Source organism: Berghia stephanieae, chromosome 12 (assembly GCF_034508935.2).
Source record: "Berghia stephanieae isolate SIO BIC M18660-M18661 chromosome 12, UCSD_Bste_1.3, whole genome shotgun sequence".
Lineage (NCBI taxonomy): Eukaryota > Metazoa > Mollusca > Gastropoda > Nudibranchia > Aeolidiidae > Berghia > Berghia stephanieae.
In genome coordinates, this window is record NC_088371.1 from 14,653,831 (window position 1) to 14,666,330 (window position 12,500).

General features: G+C 33.6%; 1 protein-coding gene across 1 annotated transcript in view; it reads left to right on the forward strand.

The window, feature by feature from the left end:
* Positions 1-12,500, forward strand: part of LOC144957889 (uncharacterized) — a 62,967-nt gene that overhangs the window by 15,914 nt on the left and 34,553 nt on the right. The gene's annotated exons all lie outside the window — the stretch shown is intronic.

The window sequence follows — 12,500 nt, forward strand, 5'->3', positions numbered from 1 at the left end:
AGTAGTAGTAGTAGTGGTAGTAGTAGTAGTAGTAGTAGTAGTAGTAGTAGTAGTAGTAGTAGTAGTAGTAGTAGTAGTAGTAGTAGTAGTAGTAGTAGCGGTAGTTGTAGTCGTAGTAGTAGTAGTAGTAGTAGTAGTAGTAGTAGTAGTAGTAGTAGTAGTAGTAGTACTAGTAGTAGTAGTAGTAGTAGTAGTAGTGTAGTAGTAGTAGTATATATATAGTAGTATAGTAGTAGTAGTAGTAGTAGTAGTAGTAGTAGTAGTAGTAGTAGTAGCAGTAGTATTATAGTAGTAGTAGTAGTAGTAGTAGTTAGTAGTAGTAGTAGTAGTATTGTAGTAGTAGTAGTAGTAGTTAGTAGTAGTAGTAGTAGTAGTAGTTAGTAGTAGTAGTAGCAGTAGTATTAATAGTAGTAGTAGTAGTAGTAGTAGTAGTAGTAGTAGTAGTAGCAGTAGTATTAATAGTAGTAGTAGTAGTAGTAGTAGTAGTAGTAGTAGTAGTAGTATAGTAGTAGTAGTAGGTAGTTATGTAGTAGTAGTGAGTATGTAGTATAGTAGTAGTAGTAGTAGTAGTAGTAGTAGTAGTAGTAGTTGTTGTTGTTGTTGTTGTTGTTGTTGTTGTTGTAGTTGTAGCACAGTTTTGTAGTTTTTTTTGGCTTAACACTTTCGGGCCTGTTGGTCCCGGTTCTTGTCCCGCTTTGAGCTCGTAAAGTTGAGCTTAGCTGTAAAATAAGTACTTTGTCGTTAACAACATTTTCTCTGTCCTAAAATTGTAAAATCACTCAATGTCTTCTCCTACATGTTGGCTAAGGACGCATTGTAAAGAGCTCTGACTATGTTTAGTGTATATTGTCCTATATAAATGCCCAAGTTAGGTGTAAAAAGCAAAAAACATTTGTAACGTAGGAAGGGACGCGGTGTGTATACAAGGCATACATCATTTGACAGAGGCAAAGCCGAATTACTTGTGTATGTTGAAAGAATACGAGTTAAGAGTATTTACAAAGAGCTCAATTATGAGTCCTAATATTATATTTAACTACTAATTCCGCCACCACCACCACAACCACTACAACTACCATTACTACTACTACTACTACTACTACTACTACTACTACTACTACTACTACTACTACTACTACTACTACTACTACTACTACTAATACGACCAATAATTATAATAATAATAATAAGAAGAAGAAGAAGAAGAAGAAGAAGAAGAAGAAGAAGAAGAAGAAGAAGAAGAAGAAGAAGAAGAAGAAGAAGAAGAAGAAGAAGAAGAAAAAGAAGAAGAAGAAGAAGAAGAAGAAGAAGAAGAAGAAGAAGAAGAAGAAGAAGAAGAAGAAAAAGAAGAACAAGAAGAAGAAAAAGAAGACGATGACTACACCTACTACTACTACTACTACTACTACTACTACTACAACTACTACTACTACTACTACTACTACTACAACCACTACTACTACTACCACTACTACTAGTACTGTTGCTATTACTACTAGTATTAACTACTACTACTACTACTACTACTACTACTACTACTACTACTACTACTACTACTACTACTACTACTACAACTACTACTACTACTATCTTTACTATTCTGGAGCTGTCTTTTTTTTTTCGTTTTCACGACAGATTTCCACTATTTACTTTTTTGAAATGTAACATCACTTCACTCAAAGGTCATTTTTTATTAACTAACTTAAAACACAAAAACGTCTCTGCCAATGCAAAACATAGGACAATCTATTCTCAGCCTCTTATGCCAAATACGGTAAGAGCCACATACTGAGGGGGGGGGGGGGGGGAATAATAATCCCAAATTGATCTACATACTGCGTTGCTAGAGATAGTAGAAAACGGTAGGGGCTGCTGCTCGAAGCCGGCGATCGTAAAATACTAACGAAAGAGTGAAAATGGAGAGGCTTCGTATGGGAACAAAACAGACAATGGACGTTTCGGGTTTTTAAAAAAACCCTTCGTCAGCACAACAATACACAAATTAACGTGGAAAACAAATAAAATATAATGCAAAATAAGTTGTATCGTCTGTACTCAATGGTGGTTGCAGTATGAATGAAATTTTAGCGTGTTGTGGGTAGTGGGTAGGGTGCCCCAGGGGTGCTAGAGATAGCGTGACAACAAATTAAATACTGACTTGTTTATTGATTGAGATTTAAAAAGAGAATTTTTTTTATTTATAAAATTACTTTTGATCGTGCAGCGACTTTTGTTTACTTAAATTCTTGTTAGTTTGTATCCACTACTTTTGTTATAATTATCGGGGTTTTTTTGGTGAGTATCTCGATATAGCAACGTTGGTAAAGAACTCGCTTCACTCACAAAGGGCACCGGTTTCGATCCCTGTCAGGTGTCGATATTATTTTTTGATTCCTCTGTCCGGTAAGCAATGATTTGGTAGCTGGTTATTTTAGATCTGGTGGAAAGTCCTTTGCAATAGACTAGCGTCTTATAAAAAGGGTAACAAACAATTGCTTTTTATTGGTTTAACGCTAAAGAAACAAGGATAAACTTCTGCTCCTTGAGTTTAATGGCTCTGAAGGATTAGTTACATTTTATGATCTTTGTGAGGTTTTTTTTTTTTGGTTTTGGTTTTGCTCTTTTTCTTTTTTAAATTTTTTACTTTCATTTTAAAAAATATTTCTGATTACCAACGCATTGTTCTATTTTTTTCTCTCCTTTAGAACTTTGAGATAATTGAAATTTTATTCCAGTTGATGTTGGATGAAATTAAACAGTGTGTCCATCAAGTCTTTCCCTGATTTCAAAGACTTATTATTTTCAACTCTCTCCTTACCAGCCCTTTTTGAGGATTTCTCCAAAATTCACACCCAACTAACACAAAAATATATAGGTATATTTTAATCCATCAAATACAATAGCAGTAAAGTTCTTGCGATACATAATTTCTTTAGTAAAACATGCTCTACAACACACTTCATTTTCTTTAAATGTTATGATGTACAAAATAAATTTGAATAATAAAAATGTTGGTTGTATCGTAACGAATGTGACGATTTTCCTATAGTCGATAAGGAGAGGGTTTAACCGTTCAAGATATTTACTTCTGGTTTTCATCATCTTCTAAGGAAAGGCTATACATTTATTATGCTCATAATACCTTACATCACCAAATTAACCAAAATCAAAATGATATTTAAAAACCCTCATTTTTCTCTCCTATTTCGGAACAGCAACAGTGAGACAAAACCTATTTCGTAACAACAACATTGCGACAAAACCTATTTCGTAACAACAACATTGCGACAAAACCTATTTCGTAACAACAACATTGCGACAAAACCTATTTCGTAACAACAACAGTGCGACAAAACCCATTTCGGAACAACAACATTGCGACAAAACCTATTTCGTAACAGCAACAGTGCGACAAAACCTATTTCGTAACAACAACAGTGCGACAAAACCTATTTCGGAACAACATTGCGACAAAACCTATTTCGTAACAACAACATTGCGACAAAACCTATTTCGTAACAACAACATTGCGACAAAACCTATTTCGTAACAACAACAGTGCGACAAAACCTATTTCGGAACAACAACATTGCGACAAAACCTATTTCGTAACAACAACAGTGCGACAAAACCTATTTCGGAACAACAACAGTGCGACAAAACCTATTTCGTGACAACAACAGTGCGACAAAACCTATTTCGGAACAACAACAGTTCGACAAAAATCGCATGGTCAACGAGAGTGTGATACAATCTCTTACTAAGTGTCTCAGCAAATTTAGATTATCCTGTGCCTATTTTTGTTTATTGTCGTATGTATAAGATGGAGATAAACCTAAACTGGCAAAGTGACGACAAACATTAGATGTCTCTCATTCCTGAGGTTAAAAAAAAAAAGAAAAAAAAATCTCTCACTATGTGTCTCACCAAATTTAGACTATCCTTTTTTTAAAAGTTGTTTTCCTTGAACCCTTTCCTTACCAGCCATTTTCAGAATTTTCCCCAAAATGTAACACCACCCAACACAAGAATTTTCTTACTCAAACAGAAAAACAACAAATACATTCTATGCATAAAATTGATCAGCAAAGTGAAATCTACAACACAGTGTCACGTTTTTATAGCTATAATAAAACATTTTTCTTTAAATTGTGTGATTTTCAAAATATATCATCAGAATGATGGTCGTGCTGGTTGGATCGTAACGAATGTGACGTTTTTCCCATGGTTGGTAAGGAGAGGGTTAATGGTAAGCAAAACTGGGCTATGAAAGCTTGTTGTTGTTGTTGTTGTTGTTGTTGCTGTTGTTGTTGTTGAGCTACCTTTGACGATTTTGTTCCATGCAATCACATGGGGACAGCGTGGCTGAGCGGTACGGTCTTTGCTTCGTACTCAAAAGGGACCGAGTTCGATTACCCGCCTCGTTGCGTGGCCTTGAGCAAGTCACCTCGCCCTAGCTCACTTTGCGGCGCTGCACTGCGGCTGAAGCCTGGGTTATCCCAGTCTTCCCTTGGGATAGATCCGAAAGACAAAATTCCCCTTGGGGACGAATAAAGGGAATAGTTGTGTGTTTTTTAAAATTACATTAAAAGGTTTGTGTCGCACTTTTTTCCATTCCGAAATATAAGGAGATAAAAATTATCTCTTTTAAGTTCAGGTTAACTTTGCTAAATTTGGTGATGTTTTGAGGGTTAACCCTCTCCTTACCACCCATAGGAAAATCGTCACATTCGTTACGATGTAGCCAACAATTTTTCTTAGTCTGATTTCAATTTGTTATAGTTATAGCCATAAAAACGTGATATTGTGTTGCGGAGCTCATTTCTCTGAACAAAATATAGAATATACTCGTTGCTAATCTTTTTGGAAAATCTATTTTTGTGTTGGAGGAGTATGAAGTTTTGGGGTAAAATTCTGAAACTAGCTAGTAAGGAGAGAGTTAATGACTAATGGGTATAAATGTATGAGTTTTCCATAGAAGATGGCGAAAACCAGATGCAAATATCTATAACTATTTTAGAATCATAAGTCTTTGAAACCAGGGGAAGACTTTATGGAAACATTGTAGTACAACGATTACAAATCATTTATAATAATAATAATAATAATAAATAATAATAATAATAATAATATAATAATAATAATAATAATAATAATAATAATAATAATAATAATATAATAATAATATATGGTTTTTATTTAGCGCCTTACCCCGTATATCAACAAGCTCAAAGCGCTTAATAGTAGTAACGTGACAACTTTCACTCAAACATACAACCACTTCAACATGCAGTATGAGAAAAACCAATATAACTCTACAGCGTTACATATTAAAAAGTAACGTTTTAAGACGTTGTTTAAAAAGAATTCTGCATCATAAGTGTCATTTGCATTTATTCATCATAATAAGCATTCATACATCATAATATGTGACCAATCGCCTCCAATCGGTATTATGTTCTGATGACAATTACCCTAAAAGTGGATTATTAAACTCCAAAAAACAAAATCTTAGCTTTTTATGTATAGATAGTTCGAAGATGACGTCACTCATGTCTTTGTTATTGTTTTTTGCCATCCGCGTTTATGAGTACTTCTCACTAAACTGTATAATTACCAGACTATAAACCTTCAAGTTTACACAGTCTTGTGTGTTGGTCAGTTTTACTTCCGGATGGCAATGTTGTGAACTTTTTAGCCAAGTGCATACTATCTATAATTCAAGATCTGAATAAGTGGGTATGAAATAGTTCGTGACAAAGCACAAAATAATATGAGAAACAAAAAAACAAAAAACAAAACAAAACAAAATTTAGCCTGGGGATATAACCGTAGAATTCCTGATTACAAGTCAGACGAGCTACCAATACACCAAAAGAGGATACTGTTCTCTCTTCTTTTTTTTCTCTCTTTATTTCTTAGGGCACCTAAATCGACAAAAATGTATTGAACATCTTGCTCTCACAGGAAAGATAGAAGGTAAAAAGAGTAAAGGTACACCAAGAAAAACATATTTGAATAGTTTGAACAGCTGGGTGACAAAGAAAGAGAAGAGTAATTTTAGTTTTCTGAGGTTATCTGATCAGAGAGATTAATGGCGTACCATGATCACCGATGTCTGGCACAGACTTGGTACTTGAAGAAGAAGATTTCTTCATGTGTCTTAGTTACTTGATTCATTGTGGGAATCCGCCTCTTCAACTTTCATTTTATGAGGGGAAAAAAACTCCACCGTCCCGTCAGTATGTTGATGTATGAAATAGAAATAGACTTTTTTTAAAAAAAAAACACGATGCGCTGTTTGTCCTTTTCGTGATCGCATGGTATTTGTAAAATGGCCTCCGTGGAGTTTAACCCTCTCCTTACCAGCCATTTTCAGAATTTTCTCCGATATTTCAAACCCACCCACAACAAAAATAGATTTTACTTACTCAAATAGAAAAGCGACAAGTAGGTACATTCCATACATAGACGTCTAAAATTCCTCAACCAAATGAGTTCTATTACACAGTATCATGCTTTTAAAGCTTTGATATAAAAAAATGTTCTTAAAATTTTATAGTGAACAAAAGAAATCAGAAGGCGTAAATCGTTGGTTGCATCGAAATGATTATGACGATTTCTTTATGGTTGATAAGAAAAGCGTTAAATCCAACTTGGGTCTGTATGGTTGTATTTGAAGTAAACATGTTTGGTTACACAATAGGCCATTTAATTGGGGGAAATCCATTGTGATGAATTACTTCTACAATGGTCAAGGATATGGAAGACGTGTGCGGGGGAGGAATGAGTGGAAGGAGGAGCTGAAGTGGGGAAGACGTATATGGATGATGATGATGATGATGATGATGATGATGATGATGATGATGATGATGATGATGATGATGATAATAATAATAGTAATAATAATAATAATAATAGTAATAATAATAGTAGTAATAATCATAATAATAATAGTAATAATAATAATAATAATAATAATAATAATGATGATGATAATAATAATAATAATAATAATAATAATAATAATAATAATAATAATAATAATAATAATAATAATAATAATAATAATAATAATAATAATAATAAGAGGAAGAAGAAAAAGGAGAAGAAGGAGAAGAAGAAGAAGGAAAAAAAAAGAAGAAGAAGAAGGAAACTATGATTATAAGAGGAGAAGGAGGAGGGGAAGAGAGAACAGGAGGAGAATGATAATAATAAATGGCATTTATATAGCGCATTACCCCGTTGTCACAGGCTCTAAGCGCTTTACAGTGATATAAAACAAAACATATTACAGTAAGACGAGTTTGATGGAAATGTGATACGAATTCAATTTAACAACAACAAAATATGATAATAGTATTGCAACATTATGACGTAAAAAGATAAAACTTTAAGCGAGATTTGAACGTTGTCAACGAATCCGAGCATCTCACGTGTGATGGGAGAGAGTTCCAAACATGGGGGCCGAAAATTTAAAAGATTGTTTACCCATTTTAAGCAATGTCTTAGGTTTGACAAGGATTGATTGGTCAATGCTTGACCTCAAGTTTCTATTGAGGACATACATGTTTAGAAGGTTTTTAATATAAGAGGGACTCTTGGTGCTCAAGGACTTGTAGACAACAGTACAAATCTTATAAGCAACTCTTTTTTCCACAGAAAGCCAATGTAACCCATGGAGAAGGAGAGTTGCTGAGGGGTATTTTTTATTATTGCGTACAATGAGTCTGGCTGCGTTATATTGAGCAACCTGAAGTTTGTTCATTTTGTCTTTAGCTAAATTCGCCCAAAGGGAGTTACAATAGTCCAATTTAGATAAAACAAGGGAATTAATTTAAAGTTCTGTTATATGCTTCGGTATTAAATCACGAATTTTGCTTATTTTTTCATTTCTATGTACATATATTGTATGGCGTTATTCACGTGGCTTGTCATGGAAAGATCTTTATCAATGATGACGCCAAGGTTTTATGCTTTATTTGAAAAATCTATTGTTCTATTTCCGAGAGTAATAGGTGATTTATTTGCCTATTTAAGGATACTCGGCCTTCCACATATTAAAATCTCAGTTTTACTATCATTTAATTTTAACTTATTATGGTACATCCAAGATTCAATCTCATTAAAACAGCTCGTAATTCGTTGTAATAAGAACTGTAAATTCCTAAGGGGTGCTGAATCATATATTTGCGTATCATCTGCATAAAAATGATAACTCAGATTGAATCTGTATATCACACTAGAAAGGGGCTGCATATATACAGTAAAAAGGACAGGGCCAAGAACAGAGCCTTGTGGCACTCCAAAGTTTAGTAAAACTTGTTCTGACTGAACACCATTCACTACGACAGTCTGCCATGGATCCTGTAAATATGATGTAAACCATTTAAGGGCAATTTCTTTTAGGCCGAACGTATTTTCTAGTCTTCTTAACAAAATGTCATGGTCAATGGTGCCAAAGGCAGCTGAAAGATCTAAAAGGCATAATACATTGATATTGTTAGCATCAGCATTACATAACAAGTCATTAAAGATTTAGATTAAGAAGCGCCGTTTCAGTACTGTGTTGATGTTTGTAGGTTGAATGAAAGGGTTGTTCCAAACGGTTGTTCTTAAGATGAGATGCTAATTGTGTCAGTACTACCTTCCTCAAAAGTTTTGACAAAAAAGGTAAATTTGATACAGGACGATAATTGTTTAATATATTGTGGTCCAGTGATGATAAGCGCTTAGAGTCTGATGTCTCGGAGTTATAGCGCTATATAAGTTTTCAGCATTATTATTATTATTATGATTTCTACAGAAGTGGTTTGACCAGGGCACTTTTAAAGCACGATTGAACTTCGCCAGTCAGTATGGATGTATTTATGATTGATGTAATGGATGGTAATAATGTATCGATGAAGCTGGCCAAAAGCTGTGCTGGTAGGGGATCAAGTTCGCAGGATTTAATTATATATATATAAAATAGAATTATTGTTAACTTCTACAGAACTAATTCATCCACTAGATTGCCCTTGTGGCATGAGACAGATCTGTAGCAGTTCAAAATAACTATATATTATTTATATATATTTATCGCTCCTTTACCATTAAAGTCGGGCACTTTTATTTCGTGGAGAAGTTGCCGAGTGGTTAAGGCATTGCAATGTGACCCGGAAGGACCCGGGTTCGAGCCCCGCTACAGGCACTTTCGTTTTTTTTTCCTTGAGCAAGATTATTAACCCCCAATTTGCTCACGACTTGGACAACATGGGTGATTCCTGTTAACATCAGACATCTTGTTTGATGAGTTATCTATATTCCTTCGTGGAATGCTTAGGCGACGATATCTTACGATGTCGGGACGAAAAGGGCATATTTTTTTTTAATTTCATAATTTTATCTATCTATCTATGTATGTATCTATCTATCTATATATAATTTTAATATTTACCACAATGTTGGAGTCAGTCTGACTCCAACATTGTGGTAAATATTAAAATAATAATTCTCTCCATTGCTACATGTCGAGCACTATCCGTACCATATTTGTATCCAACATGATTCAATATCTATATATATATATATATATATATATATATATATATATATATATATATAAATATATAGAAATATATATATATATATATATATATATATATACACATATATATATTTATATATATATATATATATATATATATATATATATATATTTATATATATATATATATATATATATATATATATATATATATATATATATATATATATTACCTACCTACATATCCATCTATTACTTTCCCCTGTAGTTTTTGATAACGACACAGCATAGAGTGTGGATTTTTTTGTTGGTGTTTTCTAGTTTTTATTTTTGTTTCTTTTGTTTGTTTTTTCAGATTGTTTAGATTTGTTTCAATGCAGACTATGGCCGATTCCGATTAGTATCTTAGCAATTTTGCAAATAGAACAGGGCCTATTTCCTTAATTGAATACGTGTTCCATTCAATCAACAATGAATAATTGCACAGTCTGTTTTCCGTATTCTGACAAAACATAGGAAGAGAGAGAGAGAGAGAGAGAGAGAGAGAGAGAGAGAGAGAGAGAGAGAGAGAAAAGTAGGAGTGAGATATCTGTTCAATGTTACAGTTATCATATAACGTTATAACAAGTGTAACTAAATGACAAATTGCCATATTTATGGCCAATAAAGATCTATTATTATTATTATTTTATCCATTCTATTCGTACTGCTGATTTAATTAATAAATAACAATGTGACATTGAATGTAAGCTTCAATTTAATTACAAAAACAGATCAAATGAACGTTTCGGGTTTCCCCTTTATCAACAAAACAGGATGAATGAAACAGCACATTACATTCAATTTCACATTGTTATTTATTTCTTCGAGCTTCGATTAGCAACATTTACATGGTTTTATACAACATATTGGTAAATAAGATTGAATGTTACTTTATTGAAATTGAATAAATCATAAATCAATATCTACACATTAATGTTGAATTATGATAATACAGAGATTTTAATTAATTATAGGCCTAACATAATTAACTCACTCAATCCTGGAGATTTTTGTTACTTTTCAAAATTGGAAAGATGTATTTAAAATGAACATGTACATAGATAGTTTTATTCAACTATCATTAATATAATGTAAAAACTAACAAAACAATAGCTTTGACACTTCGCCTATTATTTGTTTCAGAAATATGTAATAAATAGGCATGGGGTAAAAGTAACCCGGGTAAACTACGGATATAGTCGGTGTTAGGGTTGAGTGAGTTAAACAAATCGATATTCCGACCATCAATAGCCTTCAACAGTCGTGTCGTCATTTCCCTCGTAATGATGCATAGTAGCCTAGTAATTGGTTCTTAAATATCGGAACAATGGTGGACGCCCTGATGAAATGCTTCTCCGACGAGCATAAAAATGTTTCCAGAGGAGAAAAACATTATAAATATGATCATGTTTTGACTTTTATACATTCTGATCACATACACGACATGTGAAAAAGTTCTAGCCAGCATAAAGAATAAAAAGTACCGATTTTCTTTGTTAAGAATCAAGCTGCTCGGTGCTGGGCGGACGTGACATCAGACTATTGAATCCTATTTCGGAACAACTGTTGTTGAGTTTTACCACTAAAGTAAATCATCTTGGCGTCTATTTCGACTTTAACTCTCTCCTTACCAGCAATTTTCAGATTTCCCCCCAAACGTCACACCCACCCAACACAAAAACAGACATTTCTTACTCAAACAAAAAAGCAACAAGCACATTCTATACATAATATTGCTCTACAATATAAACTCTATTACAGAATATCAAGTGTTTATAGCTATAGCAAAAAGACATGAAAACTGGATGAGAAAAGTGACGGTTGCACCGTAGCAAATGTGACGATTTTCCAATAGGTGGTAAGGACAGTGTTAACCTATCAAGTTAAACACCTCACCAAATGCATGTACGTGGCAATACGAAAAAATAACTAACATTAGACATTTGATTCTGTTCATTTGAACATTGATAGTTGAATTTCTGATAAATGCCTTGGTGTCATCCAAATTAGACTATTGCAACTCCCTTTTATTTAGCATATCCAAAGAAAGAGGGGGGGGGGAGGGGGGAGGGGGCGAAGTGGCCAAGTGGTTAAGGCATTGCACTGTGTGAAATCCGGAAGGTCACGAGTTCGAGCCCCCTTAGGCACTTTCGGTTTTTGTTTTCCTTGGGCAAGATTATTAACCCCTTATTTTTTATTTTACTCACTTGGACAACATGGATGATTCCTGTTGACATCAGACATCTTGTTTGATGAATTATTTATATTCCTTCGTGGAATGCCTAGGCGACGATATCTTATGATTTCGTGGTGGAAGGGCGTCATTATTATTTTTTTATCCAAATAAAATAGTTTATAAAACCTAGCTGTACAAAACAACGCTGTTTGACTAGAATTTAAAAAAGATTTGTGTCAGTGCAATACTTAATCAGTTCGGAAGGTGAACATTTTGGAATTGCATTTTCTTTTGCATGAAAGAATATGCTCCCCAAAGCATTTTAATCTTTATTTGAAATAAAATCGGGTGACTTTTCATGAAGTTATGGTCAGATGTATGGGAAAGGTATCCAGCAACTTTTCTCAAATTTCATACTTTTTCAACTTGACTAGCTGTAAAAAAATATTTAGAAGTGAAATTAAGCTTTGATATTTCCCGAAGATGTACAAAAAGGGTTGATTTAATCATTTATGATAAGAACTCATTTTTTATAAAAATTGACATTCTAACTAACTAAACTTGGCAATATCTCAGTTCAAACCTTTTCACCATCCGACTGATTATGTCATTCACTGTAACATTTTTAAAAAATCATCTGCTTCTGATCTCCTTAGAGAGTTGCACTGAGTTACATGCTTAGAAACGCATCTTCTGTAAAATATGTTCCATTGTCTGTAAAAAAAAAAATCCTAAAAAGTCATGCCCCTGCCC